The following is a 20,248-nucleotide window of genomic DNA, read 5'->3' on the forward strand; positions in this document are numbered from 1 at the left end:
ATTGGCGCCGCGAGGCAGAAGGACATCTCTGGCTAATGGTCAGAAACGCCCTTCTGACTGTAAAGCGCTACGGTACCGGGACCGATAGCGCTTTACACCGGGCACGGATCGGGAAAGCCGACAGTGCGCTGAATTCAGCGCACTGTCAGCTTTCTGGCAGTATATAACACTGCCTGTGCCCAGATATGGTGAAAGGTCCTCTTTAATAAGTCTACTCTCATGATGCGGATTTCTATTCTATTGGAGGCAGAATCCCTAGCGGAGCAGCAATGACTTGTAAGTCTCCGCACTGCCTATGTAGGCGCACACTCTCCCTGATGTGGACGATTATCTCCTGACCAGTGGCGTAACTACCACCATAGCAGCGGTAGCAGCTGCCACAGGGCCCGGGACATTAGGGGCCCGGTGACAGCTGCTTACCGCTGCTATCATTATTCTCGGAGGTCTTTTCGGACCCCCGAGTATAATGATCGGGGCCCCCTGTTGGTGGAATACTTTCCACCAACAGGGGGCCCCGAAGCTGCAGCAGCGGCTGAGACACAGGAGCTGCAGCTCGGGCTCCTGTCAGCGCTGCAGGACGCTCCCTCCCCCTCTCTCCCCCCTCCCTTTCTCTGCTGTCCTCTGCCCACCAATGAGAGGAGGAGGCGGGGCTTATCGTCCAGCACAGAAGAGAAGAGGAAGAAGCTGCTCCAGGAAAATGACACTGAAGCTACACAGGTACGTACTGGGGTTACTTATTACTGTCAGGCATTTGGGGGGATTACTTGTGTTTTAGTAACTCCATGTGCCTCATAGTAATAGCAGTTAACCCCATCATCTCCCTCACATTAACCCCTGTGTGCCTCACCATAAGAGTTACTGATATGTGAGACATATGGGGGTAATAGTAATGAAGATACTTTATTATTACCTCCATGTCTCTCACATATCAGTAACTCTAATGGTGAGGCACACAGGGGTTAATGTGAGGGAGATGATGGGGTTAACTTCTATTAATATGAGGCACATGGAGTTACTAAATTGTAATGCACAGGACCAGATTTTTTTTTATCCACAATTTGTCCTGGTATAGCGGTCAGCGGTGACAGTATTTAGTCCTGTAGGGGCCACTAAGGGACATAATACTGTGTGCAGGGGCCACTATGGGGTATAATACTGTGTGCGGGGGCCACTATGGGACATAATACTGTGTGCGGGGGTCACTATGGGGGATAATACTGTGTGCAGGGGTCACTATGGGACATAATACTGTGTGCGGGGGCCACTATGGGACATAATACTGTGTGCGGGGGTCACTATGGGACATAATACTGTGTGCGGGGGCCACTATGGGACATAATACTGTGTGCAGGGGCCACTATGGGACATAATACTGTGTGCAGGGGCCACTATGGGACATAATACTGTGTGCAGGGGCCACTATGGGGGATAATACTGTGTGCAGGGGACACTATGGGACATAATACTGTGTGCAGGGGCCACTATGGGACATAATACTGTGTGCAGGGGCCACTATGGGACATAATACTGTGTGCAGGGGCCACTATGGGACATAATACTGTGTGCAGGGGCCACTATGGGACATAATACTGTGTGCAGGGGCCACTATGGGACATAATACTGTGTGCAGGGGCCACTATGGGACATAATACTGTGTGCAGGGGCCACTATGGGACATAATACTGTGTGCAGGGGCCACTATGGGACATAATACTGTGTGCAGGGGCCACTATGGGACATAATACTGTGTGCAGGGGCCACTATGGGACATAATACTGTGTGCAGGGGCCACTATGGGACATAATACTGTGTGCAGGGGCCACTATGGGACATAATACTGTGTGCAGGGGCCACTATGGGACATAATACTGTGTGCAGGGGCCACTATGGGACATAATACTGTGTGCAGGGGCCACTATGGGACATAATACTGTGTGCAGGGGTCACTATGGGACATAATACTGTGTGCAGGGGCCACTATGGGGCATAATACTGTGTGCAGGGGCCACTATGGGACATAATACTGTGTGCAGGGGCCACTATGGGACATAATACTGTGTGCAGGGGCCACTATGGGACATAATACTGTGTGTGGGGGCCACTATGGGGCATAATACTGTGTGCAGGGGCCACTATGGGGCATAATACTGTGTGCAGGGGCCACTATGGGGCATAATACTGTGTGCAGGGGACACTATGGGACATAATACTGTGTGCAGGGGCCACTATGGGACATAATACTGTGTGCAGGGGCCACTATGGGACATAATACTGTGTGCAGGGGCCACTAAGGGACACAATACTGTGTGCAGGGGCCACTATGGGGGATAATACTGTGTGCAGGGGCCACTAAGGGACATAATACTGTGTGCAGGGGCCACTATGGGACATAATAGAGCGCGCAGGAATGCGTAGGAGGGACTCGGTCGAGATCTTCGGTGTTGGGGGGGCCCCATGTCAAAAGTTCGCCACGGGGCCCCGCCATTCCTAGTTACGCCACTGCTCCTGACCCATATTATATTATATCCTATATCCTACCTGGAGAGAATACGCCACCCCAAGCACAGACAGACCCTGAGCCGGTACAGACTGAGCGCCCACAACCTAGAGATAGAGACGGGGCGATACAGGCAGACGTACAAGCCACGGGAGAAGAGACTGTGCCAGCACTGTGACCAGGGGGTCCTAGAAGACCAGACCCACTTCCTGCTACACTGCACCAAATACTCAGCTGTGAGGGCCGTCTACTACCAAAGACTCTCTGCCCACATCCCAGACTGGGAGAAGAGGAAACTCTACATCCTACTGGGAGAAGAAGAGGCCACTGTGGAGATCGCTGCCCAATACGTGTCCAGCTGTCACCAACTAAGAGGAAGATGAGACTCCACGGACTGTTATATTTATCCCAATACACCCGCCCCCCCCCCACCCCCCCCCCCCATATAGCGGTCACCAACGAAGAGGAAGATGAGACTCCATGGACTGTTATATTTATCCCAATACACCCGCCCCACCCCCACCTCCCCATATAGCAGTCACCAACTAAGAGGAAGATGAAACTCCACGGACTGTTATATTTATCCCAATACACCCACCCCCACCTCCCCATATAGTGGTCACCAACGAAGAGGAAGATGAGACTCCATGGACTGTTATAACCCAAACAACCCCCCCCACCCACCCACCCATACCCACCACTCACCCATACCCACCACTCACCCGAATCCAACTCCCCCCTCCACCCCCCACTTTACTAGCTTTTTGATTTGATCCTAGTGAGCTAAAGGACCTGTGATGATGTCACATGGGTGGGAGTAGTCAAGGAATCACATGACCAGATATTAGAGGTCTCTGCAGAGTCGGCTGTGTGTGACCTGTATGTAGTAGAGTAGAGCTGTATGTGTATGACCTGTATGTAGCAGAGCTGTGTGTGAGTGACCTGTATGTAGCCGAGCTGTGTGTGTGTGACCTGTATGTAGCAGAGCTGTGTGTGTGTGACCTGTATGTAGCCGAGCTGTGTGTGTGTGACCTGTATGTAGCCGAGCTGTGTGTGTGTGACCTGTATGTAGTAGAGCTGTGTGTGTGTGACCTGTATGTAGCAGAGCTGTGTGTGTGTGACCTGTATGTAGCCGAGCTGTGTGTGTGTGACCTGTATGTAGTAGAGCTGTGTGTGTGTGACCTGTATGTAGCCGAGCTGTGTGTGTGTGTGACCTGTATGTAGCCGAGCTGTGTGTGTGTGTGACCTGTATGTAGCCGAGCTGTGTGTGTGTGACCTGTATGTAGCAGAGCTGTGTGTGTGACCTGTATGTAGCAGAGCTGTGTGTGTGTGTGTGACCTGTATGTAGCCGAGCTGTGTGTGTGACCTGTATGTAGCAGAGCTGTGTGAGTGTGTGACACGTATGTAGCCGAGCTGTGTGTGTGTGTGACCTGTATGTAGCCGAGCTGTGTGTGTGTGTGTGTGACCTGTATGTAGCCGAGCTGTGTGTGTGACCTGTATGTAGCAGAGCTGTGTGAGTGTGTGACACGTATGTAGCCGAGCTGTGTGTGTGTGTGACCTGTATGTAGCCGAGCTGTGTGTGTGTGTGACCTGTATGTAGCCGAGCTGTGTGTGTGTGTGACCTGTATGTAGCAGAGCTGTGTGTGTGTGACCTGTATGTAGCCGAGCTGTGTGTGTGTGTGACCTGTATGTAGCCGAGCTGTGTGTGTGTGTGACCTGTATGTAGCAGAGCTGTGTGTGTGTGACCTGTATGTAGCCGAGCTGTGTGTGTGACCTGTATGTAGCAGGGCTGTGTGTGACCTGTATGTAGCCGAGCTGTGTGTGTGTGACCTGTATGTAGTCGAGCTGTGTGTGTGACCTGTATGTAGAAGAGCTGTGTGTGTGTGTGACCTGTATGTAGCAGAGCTGTGTGTGTGTGTGTGACCTGTATGTAGCAGAGCTGTGTGTGTGTGACGTGTGTGTAGCAGAGCTGTATGCATACCTCCCAACCGTCCCAATTTCCACGGGACATTCACGATTTCGGTGACGTGTCCCGCGGTCCCGGTTGGAGGGAGGTATGTCCCAATTTCAACTCACACATATGCGGCTAAAGCAAGGAGCTGTCACAGTTTAGCTCCTTGCTTCGCCACTGCACGCCGGCTACTGGCTGTGTAGACGCGATGTGATGACGTCACATCGTGCCTACAACTGTGCGCCAGTGAGAGAGAGGCGCGGAGAGAGCGGTGGGGGAGCGAGGAGAAGGTAAGTATAATGTGTACACTGAGGTGGAACGTGAAACTGGGGGCAGATGAAGGAGAGGACAGCATGACACTGGGGGCAGAGATGGGGGGACATGAATCTGGGGGCAGAGATGGGGGGACATGAATCTTGGGGCAGAGATGGAGGGACATGAATCTGGGGGCAGAGATGGAGGGACATGAATCTGGGGGCAGAGATGTGGGGACATGAATCTGGGGGCAGAGATGTGGGGACATGAATCTGGGGGCAGAGATGGAGGGACATGAATCTGAGGGCAGAGATGGAGGGGACATGAATCTGGGGGCAGAGATGGAGGGACATGAATCTGAGGGCAGAGATGGAGGGACATGAATCTGGGGGCAGAGATGGAGGGACATGAATCTGGGGGCAGAGATGTGGGGACATGAATCTGGGGGCAGAGATGGAGGGACATGAATCTGGGGGCAGAGATGTGGGGAGACATGAATCTGGGGGCAGAGATGTGGGGACATGAATCTGGGGGCAGAGATGTGGGGACATGAATCTGGGGGCAGAGATGGAGGAGACATGAATCTGGGGGCAGAGATGGAGGGGACATGAATCTGGGGGCAGAGATGGAGGGGACATGAATCTGGGGGCAGAGATGGAGGGACATGAATCTGGGGGCAGAGATGTGGGCACATGAATCTGGGGGCAGAGATGTGGGCACATGAATCTGGGGGCAGAGATGTGGAGACATGAATCTGGGGGCAGAGATGGAGGAGACATGAATCTGGAGGCAGAGATGGAGGGGACATGAATCTGGGGGCAGAGATGGAGGGGACATGAATCTGGGGGCAGAGATGGAGGGGACATGAATCTGGGGGCAGAGATGGAGGGGACATGAATCTGGGGGCAGAGATGGAGGGACATGAATCTGGGGGCAGAGATGTGGGGACATGAATCTGGGGGCAGAGATGTGGGGACATGAATCTGGGGGCAGAGATGTGGGGACATGAATCTGGGGGCAGAGATGTGGGGACATGAATCTGGAGGCAGAGATGTGGGGACATGAATCTGGGGGCAGAGATGGTGGAGACATGAATCTGGGGGCACAGATGGAGGGGACATGAATCTGGGGGCAGAGATGGAGGGACATGAATCTGGGGGCAGAGATGGAGGGACATGAATCTGGGGGCAGAGATGTGGGGACATGAATCTAAGGGCAGAGATGTGGGGACATGAATCTGGGAGGCAGAGATGTGGGGACATGAATCTGGGGGCAGAGATGGAGGGGACATGAATCTGGGAGGCAGAGATGTGGGGACATGAATCTGGGGGCAGAGATGGAGGGGACATGAATCTGGGAGGCAGAGATGTGGGGACATGAATCTGGGGGCAGAGATGGAGGGGACATGAATCTGGGGGCAGAGATGGAGGAGACATGAATCTGAGGGCAAAGATGGGGGGACATGAATCTGGGGGCAGAGATGGAGGGGGGACATGAATCTGGGGGCAGAGATGGAGGGGGGGACATGAATCTGGGGGCAGAGATGGAGGGGGGGGACATGAATCTGGGGGCAGAGATGGAGGGGGGGACATGAATCTGGGGGCAGAGATGGAGGGGGGACATGAATCTGGGGGCAGAGATGGAGGGGGGACATGAATCTGGGGGCAGAGATGGAGGGGGGGACATGAATCTGGGGGCAGAGATGGAGGGGGGACATGAATCTGGGGGCAGAGATGGAGGGGGGACATGAATCTGGGGGCAGAGATGGAGGGGGGGACATGAATCTGGGGGCAGAGATGGAGGGACATGAATCTGGGGGCAGAGATGGAGGGACATGAATCTGGGGGCAGAGATGGAGGGGACATGAATCTGGAGGCAGAGATGTGGGGACATGAATCTGGAGGCAGAGATGGTGGAGACATGAATCTGGGGGAACAGATGGAGGAGACATGAATCTGGGGGCAGAGATGGAGGGGACATGAATCTGGGGGCAGAGATGGAGGGACATGAATCTGGGGGCAGAGATGTGGGGACATGAATCTGAGGGCAGAGATGTGGGGACATGAATCTGGGGGCAGAGATGTGGGGACATGAATCTGGGGGGCAGAGATGTGGGGACATGAATCTGGGGGCAGAGATGGAGGAGACATGAATCTGAGGGCAAAGATGGGGGGACATGAATCTGGGGGCAGAGATGTGGGACATGAATCTGGGGGCAGAGATGGAGGGGGGACATGAATCTGGGGGCAGAGATGGAGGGGGGGACATGAATCTGGGGGCAGAGATGGAGGGACATGAATCTGGGGGCAGAGATGGAGGGGACATGAATCTGGGGGCAGAGATGGAGGGACATGAATCTGGGGGCAGAGATGGAGAGGACATGAATCTGGGGGCAGAGATGGAGGGGGGACATGAATCTGGGGGCAGAGATGGAGGGGACATGAATCTGGGGGCAGAGATGGAGGAGACATGAATCTGGGGGCAGAGATGGAGGGGACATGAATCTGGGGGCAGAGATGGAGGGGGGATATAAATCTGGGGGCAGAGATGGAGGAGACATGAATCTGAGGGCAAAGATGGGGGGACATGAATCTGGGGGCAGAGATGGAGGGGGGACATGAATCTGGGGGCAGAGATGGAGGGGGGGACATGAATCTGGGGGCAGAGATGGAGGGACATGAATCTGGGGGCAGAGATGGAGGGACATGAATCTGGGGGCAGAGATGGAGGGACATGAATCTGGGGGCAGAGATGGAGGGGACATGAATCTGGGGGCAGAGATGGAGGGGGGACATGAATCTGGGGGCAGAGATGGAGGGGGGACATGAATCTGGGGGCAGAGATGGAGGGGGGACAGGAATCTGGGGGCAGAGATGGAGGGGGGACATGAATCTGGGGGCAGAGATGGAGGGGGGACATGAATCTGGGGGCAGAGATGGAGGGGGGACATGAATCTGGGGGCAGAGATGGAGGGGGGACATGAATCTGGGGGCAGAGATGGAGGGGGGACATGAATCTGGGGGCAGAGATGGAGGGGGGACATGAATCTGGGGGCAGAGATGGAGGGACATGAATCTGGGGGCAGAGATGGAGGGACATGAATCTGGGGGCAGAGATGGAGGGACATGAATCTGGGGGCAGAGATGGAGGGACATGAATCTGGGGGCAGAGATGGAGAGGACATGAATCTGGGGGCAGAGATGGAGGGGGGACATGAATCTGGGGGCAGAGATGGAGGGGGGGACATGAATCTGGGGGCAGAGATGGAGGGGGGACATGAATCTGGGGGCAGAGATGGAGGGACATGAATCTGGGGGCAGAGATGGAGGGGGGACATGAATCTGGGGGCAGAGATGGGGGGGACATGAATCTGGGGGCAGAGATGGGGGGGACATAAATCTGGGGGCAGAGATGGGGGGGGACATAAATCTGGGGGCAGAGATGGGGGGGGACTTGAAACTGGGGGCAGATGAAGGGTGTATATGAAACTAGGGAGAGATAGAGGGGGGGACATATAATTTACGGGTGACTGTAGAAGGATTATACTGTGTGCGGGCACATGAAAAATTAATGAGAATGGGCGGAGTCAACACAAAGCGGACAGGGCTAAATTTGCCGCGGCGTGCTACGCGCACCACACATTTTGTCCCTCTTTCGGTTCTTCAAAAGTTGGGAGGTATGCTGTATGTGTGTGACGTGTATGTAGCGGAGCTGTCTGTGTGTGACATGTATGTAAGGGAGGGTTCACACGGTGTAACGCATACCTCCCAACTTTTGAAAAACTGAAAGAGGGACAAAATGTGCGGCGCACTGCGGCAAATTTAGCCCCGCCCACTTTTGTGTTGACTCCGCCTACTCGTTAATTTTTTATTTGCCCGCACACAGTATAATCCTCCTACAGTCACCCGTAAATTACGGTATATGTCCCCCCTCTATCTCTCCCCCAGTTTCATATACACCCTTCATCTGCCCCCATTTTCATGTCCCTCTTCCATCTCTGCCCCCAGATTCATGTCCCCCATCTCTGCCCCCAGATTCATGTCCCCCATCTCTGCCCCCAGATTCATGTCCCTCATCTCTGCCCCCAGATTCATGTCCCCCCATCTCTGCCCCCAGATTCATGTCCCCCCATCTCTGCCCCCAGATTCATGTCCCCACATCTCTGCCCCCAGATTCATGTCCCCCATCTCTGCCCCCAGATTCATGTCCCTCATCTCTGCCCCCAGATTCATGTCCCCACATCTCTGCCCCCAGATTCATGTCCCCCCATCTCTGCCCCTAGATTCATGTCCACTCCATCTCTGCCCCCCAGATTCATGTCCCTCCATCTCTGCCCCCAGATTCATGTTCCCACATCTCTGCCCCCAGTGTCATGCCGTCCCCTCCATCTCTGCCCCCAGTGTCATGCCGTCCCCTCCATCTCTGCCCCCAGTGTCATGCCGTCCTCTCCTTCAACTGCCCCCAGTGTCATGCCATCCTCTCCTTCATCTGCCCCCAGATTCACGTTCCACCTCCACATTAAACTTACCTTCTCCTCCGCTCCCTGCCACGCCCGCCTCTCTCGCTGACACAAGCGGCTGAAGCGAGGAGCTGACCTGTGTCAGCTCCTCGCTTCGCCACTGCCGCCGGCTCCTGGCTTGTAGACGCGATGTACAAGCCAGCAGTCGGCGGCAGCGGCGAAGCGAGGAGCTGACACAGGTCAGCTCCTCGCTTCAGCCGCGTGTGTCAGCGAGAGAGACACGCAGCGGCGAAGCGAGCACGCAAGCAGCTTCAGCCGCATGTGTCAGCGAGAGAGACACACAGCGGCGAAGCGAGCGAGCAGCTTCAGCCGCATGTGTCAGGGAGAGAGGTGGGCAGCGGCGAAGCGAGAAGCTGACCTGTGTCAGCTCCTTGCTTCAGCCGCATATGTGTTCAACTCAGATCTGCGCCCTCTGGACGCAGATCTGAGTTGAAATCGGGACATACCTCCCTCCAACCGGGACCGCGGGACATGTCACCCAAATCGTGACTGTCCCGCGGAAATCGGGGACGGTTGGGAGGTATGGTAACGTGCCACGTGATGTGGCACGTAGATGCCGCGTGAGCTTTTGCGGGCCATTCACGCTCCCATTGATCGTATGCGCGCGCTATTTTGCGGCTGTGATTTTGTGTCCGTTACACCGTGAACCCTCCCTAACAGAGTTGTGTGTGTCACCTGTATGTAGCAGAGCTGTATGTGTGTGACCTGTATGTAGCAGAGCCGTCTCTGTGTCACGTGTATGTAGCGGAGCCTTCTGTGTGTGACGTGTATGTAGTGGACTGTGTAGACTAACAAACGCTTAAACCTTGGAATCTCCCCCTCCCGTATAAATAACTACGCAACACTAATTTAAACTCAAAGTGGACGGGGTAGGCCACAGCTTTATTAATTGATTGTAACTTGACTTTACGTCATACTTTAACCTTCATACTTAACTCCCAACGTACAACTTTCCACGAATTACGTGGTGACGTCAAAGGGGTGGGGTGACGCGATATGTCAGACGCAGGAGTCCCTGCGTACAAATCCGCCATCATCCCACAGTAACCATAATACACCGCCAGCTGTGACTTAAAAACATCAGAAACCAATAACATCAACGGTACATTCAAAGGGGAGGGAGGGCGAGAAAATCGCTCTGGCAAGGGCCGGAAAGAGGAAGAGGAGGTAAGACTTTATTATTAACCAGGAAGAACCACTTGCCACTGCATGGGGGAGGGGATGTTGGGGCGGAGTTACCCTTTAATAACCAAACCTCAAACAGTAACTGATTTTATCCCCCTCTGACTTGGACTCATCCAAAGTTGTACAAATACAAAGCGGGAGAGATAAGCCTCCAATTTTTTACATTCTAAACCAACCTGCTCCACAGTCAGTAACGCCTTCCATATAACTTCGGCGTTATGCCAGATCCTTCTGTGTGTGACGTGTATGTAGCGGAGCCGTCTGTGTGTGACGTGTATGCAGGGGTGAACCTGCCCCTTTTGCCGCCCGAGGCGAACGACAGAAAGCCGCCCCCCCCCCCCCCCCCGGGAGGAGGGGGCGGGGGGGGGGGCATGGCGTCGCGAAGAGGGCAGGGCTTAGCGGCGTTTGCAGGCAGAGAGTAGACACGGAGAGGACCTGCTCTCTGCCTGAGCTTGAGGGGAGGGCTGCCAGCAGTGCCCCTCATAAGTAGCTGCAGGGGACGTGGGCGTGGACATTCAGCACTCCATAGTCCAGGTACTGGAAAGAAGCCGCCAGCACCCAATTTACTCTTCCTCCTCATCCTCCTCCTCCTACAACCCCAGCCCCTACTCCTGAATGTGAAAAATAAATGTTTTTTTCATGTATACCCCCCCCCCAGGGGATTGAAACTCAATTTTTTAGGGCTCCCCCAAGGACCAAAGAATAATACACTGCTGCTGCATGGCTCTAGTCACCCGAAGGGCCAAAAACACTGCTTTTTAAAGGCTCTTGTAATGTCCCTGTCCTGCTCGTCCCATTCCCTTTAATAGTCCTTGCAGACCGAGATGGTATGGACATTTGCATATAAGGTAAAGAGGTTCCTCCCCCTTCAATCCTTCTATATATTTAATATATATATTTATTTCACAAGAGCCAGCACACAGGGGGGTCTATTAATGCGCCATCTTGTGGATGTTTTGTGAACTGCACCTGCCTATACTAATTTATGCCTGTGATTGCATCATCCTAGTGTGCTCATGTAAAGGAGTGTCCAGTATGATCAGGTGACCTTCAGAACCAATCAAGCTCCCTTGATTGGCCTGGAGGAGGAGTTGAGTTACAGCCCTCTCTGGAGAGTGTTGGAAACCCTGTTGGTTGGTGTGTGCAGAGATCTACACATGTGGAGCAGGGATGGAAATGTGAGCCAAGCATCAGGGCACTTCAACCAGAGATGTCTCTTCCTCTGTGCTCAAGATTCTCCTCAGAGAGTGTATTCCTCTGAAGACCCAAGTCTGCAAGTACTAAAGTCTACTGAACTGTTATCTGTACATCTGGGAACTCCGCAGGTATCTCTATACAAGTACTAAAGTATACTGACCTGTTATCTATACATCTGGGAACTCCGCAGGTATCTCTATACAAGTACTAAAGTATACTGATAACACAGTGATAACTCTCTATATACAGGTAATGTAGTAGATGTCACCGGCAGTCCTATGTAACACTACAGATAACACAGTGATAACTCTCTGAGTACAGGTAATGTGGTAGATGTCACCAGCAGTCCTATGTAACACCACAGATAACACAGTGATAACTCTCTATATACAGGTAATGTAGTAGATGTCACCAGCAGTCCTATGTAACACCACAGATAACACAGTGATAACTCTCTATATACAGGTAATGTAGTAGCTGTCACTGGCAGTCCTATGTAACACTACAGATAACACAGTGATAACTCTCTATATACAGGTAATGTAGTAGATGTCACCGGCAGTCCTATGTAACACCACAGATAACACAGTGATCACTCTCTATATACAGGTAATGTAGTAGATGTCACCGGCAGTCCTATGTAACACCACAGATAACACAGTGATAACTCTCTATATACAGGTAATGTAGTAGATGTCACCGGCAGTCCTATGTAACACCACAGATAACACAGTGATAACTCTCTATATACAGGTAATGTAGTAGATGTCACCGGCAGTCCTATGTAACACCACAGATAACACAGTGATAACTCTCTATATACAGGTAATGTAGTAGCTGTCACCGGCAGTCCTATGTAACATCACAGATAACACAGTGATAACTCTCTATATACAGGTAATGTAGTAGATGTCACCGGCAGTCCTATGTAACACTACAGATAACACAGTGATAACTCTCTATATACAGGTAATGTAGTAGATGTCACCGGCAGTCCTATGTAACACCACAGATAACACAGTGATAACTCTCTATATACAGGTAATGTAGTAGATGTCACCGGCAGTCCTATGTAACACTACAGATAACACAGTGATCACTCTCTATATACAGGTAATGTAGTAGATGTCACCGGCAGTCCTATGTAACACTACAGATAACACAGTGATAACTCTCTATATACAGGTAATGTAGTAGATGTCACCGGCAGTCCCATGTAACACCACAGATAACACAGTGATATCTCTCTATATACAGGTAATGTAGTAGATGTCACCGGCAGTCCTATGTAACACCACAGATAACACAGTGATAACTCTCTGAGTACAGGTAATGTAGTAGATGTCACCGGCAGTCCTATGTAACACCACAGATAACACAGTGATAACTCTCTGAGTACAGGTAATGTAGTAGATGTCACCGGCAGTCCTATGTAACACTACAGATAACACAGTGATAACTCTCTGAGTACAGGTAATGTAGTAGATGTCACCGGCAGTCCTATGTAACACTACAGATAACACAGTGATCACTCTCTATATACAGGTAATGTAGTAGATGTCACCGGCAGTCCTATGTAACACTACAGATAACACAGTGATAACTCTCTATATACAGGTAATGTAGTAGCTGTCACCGGCAGTCCTATGTAACACCACAGATAACACAGTGATAACTCTCTATATACAGGTAATGTAGTAGATGTCACCGGCAGTCCTATGTAACACCACAGATAACACAGTGATAACTCTCTATATACAGGTAATGTAGTAGATGTCACCGGCAGTCCTATGTAACACCACAGATAACACAGTGATAACTCTCTATATACAGGTAATGTAGTAGCTGTCACCGGCAGTCCTATGTAACACCACAGATAACACAGTGATAACTCTCTATATACAGGTAATGTAGTAGATGTCACCGGCAGTCCTATGTAACACCACAGATAACACAGTGATAACTCTCTATATACAGGTAATGTAGTAGATGTCACCGGCAGTCCTATGTAACACCACAGATAACACAGTGATAACTCTCTATATACAGGTAATGTAGTAGATGTCACCGGCAGTCCTATGTAACACCACAGATAACACAGTGATAACTCTCTATATACAGGTAATGTAGTAGATGTCACCGGCAGTCCTATGTAACACCACAGATAACACAGTGATAACTCTCTATATACAGGTAATGTAGTAGATGTCACCGGCAGTCCTATGTAACACCACAGATAACACAGTGATAACTCTCTATATACAGGTAATGTAGTAGCTGTCACCGGCAGTCCTATGTAACATCACAGATAACACAGTGATCACTCTCTATATACAGGTAATGTAGTAGATGTCACCGGCAGTCCTATGTAACACCACAGATAACACAGTGATAACTCTCTGAGTACAGGTAATGTAGTAGATGTCACCGGCAGTCCTATGTAACACCACAGATAACACAGTGATAACTCTCTATATACAGGTAATGTAGTAGCTGTCACCGGCAGTCCTATGTAACACCACAGATAACACAGTGATCACTCTCTATATACAGGTAATGTAGTAGATGTCACCGGCAGTCCTATGTAACACCACAGATAACACAGTGATAACTCTCTATATACAGGTAATGCAGTAGATGTCACCGGCAGTCCTATGTAACACTACAGATAACACAGTGATCACTCTCTATATACAGGTAATGTAGTAGGTGTCACCGGCAGTCCTATGTAACACCACAGATAACACAGTGATAACTCTCTATATACAGGTAATGTAGTAGATGTCACCGGCAGTCCTATGTAACACCACAGATAACACAGTGATAACTCTCTGAGTACAGGTAATGTAGTAGATGTCACCGGCAGTCCTATGTAACACTACAGATAACACAGTGATAACTCTCTATATACAGGTAATGTAGTAGATGTCACCGGCAGTCCTATGTAACACCACAGATAACACAGTGATAACTCTCTATATACAGGTAATGTAGTAGATGTCACCGGCAGTCCTATGTAACACCACACATAACACAGTGATAACTCTCTGAGTACAGGTAATGTAGTAGATGTCACCGGCAGTCCTATGTAACACTACAGATAACACAGTGATAACTCTCTATATACAGGTAATGTAGTAGATGTCACCGACAGTCCTATGTAACACCACAGATAACACAGTGATAACTCTCTATATACAGGTAATGTAGTAGATGTCACCGGCAGTCCCATGTAACACCACAGATAACACAGTGATAACTCTCTCTATATACAGGTAATGTAGTAGATGTCACCGGCAGTCCTATGTAACACCACAGATAACACAGTGATAACTCTCTATATACAGGTAATGTAGTAGATGTCACCGGCAGTCCTATGTAACACCACAGATAACACAGTGATAACTCTCTATATACAGGTAATGCAGTAGATGTCACCGGCAGTCCTATGTAACACTACAGATAACACAGTGATAACTCTCTATATACAGGTAATGTAGTAGGTGTCACCGGCAGTCCTATGTAACACCACAGATAACACAGTGATAACTCTCTATATACAGGTAATGTAGTAGATGTCACCGGCAGTCCTATGTAACACCACAGATAACACAGTGATAACTCTCTATATACAGGTAATGTAGTAGGTGTCACCGGCAGTCCTATGTAACACTACAGATAACACAGTGATAACTCTCTATATACAGGTAATGTAGTAGGTGTCACCAGCAGTCCTATGTAACACCACAGATAACACAGTGATAACTCTCTATATACAGGTAATGTAGTAGATGTCACCGGCAGTCCTATGTAACACCACAGATAACACAGTGATAACTCTCTATATACAGGTAATGTAGTAGGTGTCACCGGCAGTCCTATGTAACACCACAGATAACACAGTGATAGCTCTCTGAGTACAGGTAATGTAGTAGATGTCACCGGCAGTCCTATGTAACACCACAGATAACACAGTGATAACTCTCTATATACAGGTAATGTAGTAGGTGTCACCGGCAGTCCTATGTAACACCACAGATAACACAGTGATAACTCTCTATATACAGGTAATGTAGTAGATGTCACCGGCAGTCCTATGTAACACCACAGATAACACAGTGATAACTCTCTATATACAGGTAATGCAGTAGATGTCACCGGCAGTCCTATGTAACACTACAGATAACACAGTGATCACTCTCTATATACAGGTAATGTAGTAGGTGTCACCGGCAGTCCTATGTAACACCACAGATAACACAGTGATAACTCTCTATATACAGGTAATGTAGTAGATGTCACCGGCAGTCCTATGTAACACCACAGATAACACAGTGATAACTCTCTGAGTACAGGTAATGTAGTAGATGTCACCGGCAGTCCTATGTAACACTACAGATAACACAGTGATAACTCTCTATATACAGGTAATGTAGTAGATGTCACCGGCAGTCCTATGTAACACCACAGATAACACAGTGATAACTCTCTATATACAGGTAATGTAGTAGATGTCACCGGCAGTCCTATGTAACACCACAGATAACACAGTGATAACTCTCTATATACAGGTAATGTAGTAGATGTCACCGGCAGTCCTATGTAACACAACAGATAACACAGTGATAACTCTCTATATACAGGTAATGTAGTAGCTGTCACCGGCAGTCCTATGTAACACCACAGATAACACAGTGATAACTCTCTATATACAGGTAATGTAGTAGATGTCACCGGCAGTCCTATGTAACATCACAGATAACACAGTGATAACTCTCTATATACAGGTAATGTAGTAGATGTCACCGGCAGTCCTATGTAACACCACAGATAACACAGTGATAACTCTCTATATACAGGTAATGTAGTAGATGTCACCGGCAGTCCTATGTAACACAACAGATAACACAGTGATAACTCTCTATATACAGGTAATGTAGTAGCTGTCACCGGCAGTCCTATGTAACACCACAGATAACACAGTGATCACTCTCTATATACAGGTAATGTAGTAGATGTCACCGGCAGTCCTATGTAACACCACAGATAACACAGTGATAACTCTCTATATACAGGTAATGTAGTAGCTGTCACCGGCAGTCCTATGTAACATCACAGATAACACAGTGATAACTCTCTATATACAGGTAATGTAGTAGATGTCACCGGCAGTCCTATGTAACATCACAGATAACACAGTGATAACTCTCTATATACAGGTAATGTAGTAGATGTCACCGGCAGTCCTATGTAACACTACAGATAACACAGTGATAACTCTCTATATACAGGTAATGTAGTAGATGTCACCGGCAGTCCTATGTAACACCACAGATAACACAATGATAACTCTCTATATACAGGTAATGTAGTAGATGTCACCGGCAGTCCTATGTAACACTACAGATAACACAGTGATCACTCTCTATATACAGGTAATGTAGTAGATGTCACCGGCAGTCCTATGTAACACTACAGATAACACAGTGATAACTCTCTATATACAGGTAATGTAGTAGATGTCACCGGCAGTCCTATGTAACACCACAGATAACACAGTGATAACTCTCTGAGTACAGGTAATGTAGTAGATGTCACCGGCAGTCCTATGTAACACTACAGATAACACAGTGATAACTCTCTATATACAGGTAATGTAGTAGATGTCACCGGCAGTCCTATGTAACACCACAGATAACACAGTGATAACTCTCTCTATATACAGGTAATGTAGTAGATGTCACCGGCAGTCCTATGTAACACCACAGATAACACAGTGATAACTCTCTATATACAGGTAATGTAGTAGATGTCACCGGCAGTCCTATGTAACACCACAGATAACACAGTGATAACTCTCTATATACAGGTAATGCAGTAGATGTCACCGGCAGTCCTATGTAACACTACAGATAACACAGTGATAACTCTCTATATACAGGTAATGTAGTAGGTGTCACCGGCAGTCCTATGTAACACCACAGATAACACAGTGATAACTCTCTATATAAGGTAATGTAGTAGATGTCACCGGCAGTCCTATGTAACACCACAGATAACACAGTGATAACTCTCTATATAAGGTAATGTAGTAGATGTCACCGGCAGTCCTATGTAACACCACAGATAACACAGTGATCACTCTCTATATACAGGTAATGTAGTAGATGTCACCGGCAGTCCTATGTAACACCACAGATACCACAGTGATAACTCTCTATATACAGGTAATGTAGTAGATGTCACCGGCAGTCCTATGTAACACCACAGATAACACAGTGATAACTCTCTATATAAGGTAATGTAGTAGATGTCACCGGCAGTCCTATGTAACACCACAGATAACACAGTGATCACTCTCTATATACAGGTAATGTAGTAGATGTCACCGGCAGTCCTATGTAACACCACAGATAACACAGTGATAACTCTCTATATACAGGTAATGTAGTAGATGTCACCGGCAGTCCTATGTAACACCACAGATAACACAGTGATAACTCTCTATATACAGGTAATGCAGTAGATGTCACCGGCAGTCCTATGTAACACTACAGATAACACAGTGATAACTCTCTATATACAGGTAATGTAGTAGGTGTCACCGGCAGTCCTATGTAACACCACAGATAACACAGTGATAACTCTCTATATAAGGTAATGTAGTAGATGTCACCGGCAGTCCTATGTAACACCACAGATAACACAGTGATAACTCTCTATATAAGGTAATGTAGTAGATGTCACCGGCAGTCCTATGTAACACCACAGATAACACAGTGATCACTCTCTATATACAGGTAATGTAGTAGATGTCACCGGCAGTCCTATGTAACACCACAGATACCACAGTGATAACTCTCTATATACAGGTAATGTAGTAGATGTCACCGGCAGTCCTATGTAACACCACAGATAACACAGTGATAACTCTCTATATAAGGTAATGTAGTAGATGTCACCGGCAGTCCTATGTAACACTACAGATAACACAGTGATAACTCTCTATATACAGGTAATGTAGTAGATGTCACCGGCAGTCCTATGTAACACCACAGATAACACAGTGATAACTCTCTGAGTACAGGTAATGTAGTAGATGTCACCGGCAGTCCTATGTAACACTACAGATAACACAGTGATAACTCTCTATATACAGGTAATGTAGTAGATGTCACCGGCAGTCCTATGTAACACCACAGATAACACAGTGATAACTCTCTCTATATACAGGTAATGTAGTAGATGTCACCGGCAGTCCTATGTAACACCACAGATAACACAGTGATAACTCTCTATATACAGGTAATGTAGTAGATGTCACCGGCAGTCCTATGTAACACCACAGATAACACAGTGATAACTCTCTATATACAGGTAATGCAGTAGATGTCACCGGCAGTCCTATGTAACACTACAGATAACACAGTGATAACTCTCTATATACAGGTAATGTAGTAGGTGTCACCGGCAGTCCTATGTAACACCACAGATAACACAGTGATAACTCTCTATATAAGGTAATGTAGTAGATGTCACCGGCAGTCCTATGTAACACCACAGATAACACAGTGATAACTCTCTATATAAGGTAATGTAGTAGATGTCACCGGCAGTCCTATGTAACACCACAGATAACACAGTGATCACTCTCTATATACAGGTAATGTAGTAGATGTCACCGGCAGTCCTATGTAACACCACAGATACCACAGTGATAACTCTCTATATACAGGTAATGTAGTAGATGTCACCGGCAGTCCTATGTAACACCACAGATAACACAGTGATAACTCTCTATATAAGGTAATGTAGTAGATGTCACCGGCAGTCCTATGTAACACCACAGATAACACAGTGATCACTCTCTATATACAGGTAATGTAGTAGATGTCACCGGCAGTCCTATGTAACACCACAGATAACACAGTGATAACTCTCTATATACAGGTAATGTAGTAGATGTCACCGGCAGTCCTATGTAACACCACAGATAACACAGTGATAACTCTCTATATACAGGTAATGCAGTAGATGTCACCGGCAGTCCTATGTAACACTACAGATAACACAGTGATAACTCTCTATATACAGGTAATGTAGTAGGTGTCACCGGCAGTCCTATGTAACACCACAGATAACACAGTGATAACTCTCTATATAAGGTAATGTAGTAGATGTCACCGGCAGTCCTATGTAACACCACAGATAACACAGTGATAACTCTCTATATAAGGTAATGTAGTAGATGTCACCGGCAGTCCTATGTAACACCACAGATAACACAGTGATCACTCTCTATATACAGGTAATGTAGTAGATGTCACCGGCAGTCCTATGTAACACCACAGATACCACAGTGATAACTCTCTATATACAGGTAATGTAGTAGATGTCACCGGCAGTCCTATGTAACACCACAGATAACACAGTGATAACTCTCTATATAAGGTAATGTAGTAGATGTCACCGGCAGTCCTATGTAACACCACAGATAACACAGTGATCACTCTCTATATACAGGTAATGTAGTAGATGTCACCGGCAGTCCTATGTAACACCACAGATAACACAGTGATAACTCTCTATATACAGGTAATGTAGTAGATGTCACCGGCAGTCCTATGTAACACCACAGATAACA

This window comes from Leptodactylus fuscus, chromosome 1 (assembly GCF_031893055.1).
Source record: "Leptodactylus fuscus isolate aLepFus1 chromosome 1, aLepFus1.hap2, whole genome shotgun sequence".
Lineage (NCBI taxonomy): Eukaryota > Metazoa > Chordata > Amphibia > Anura > Leptodactylidae > Leptodactylus > Leptodactylus fuscus.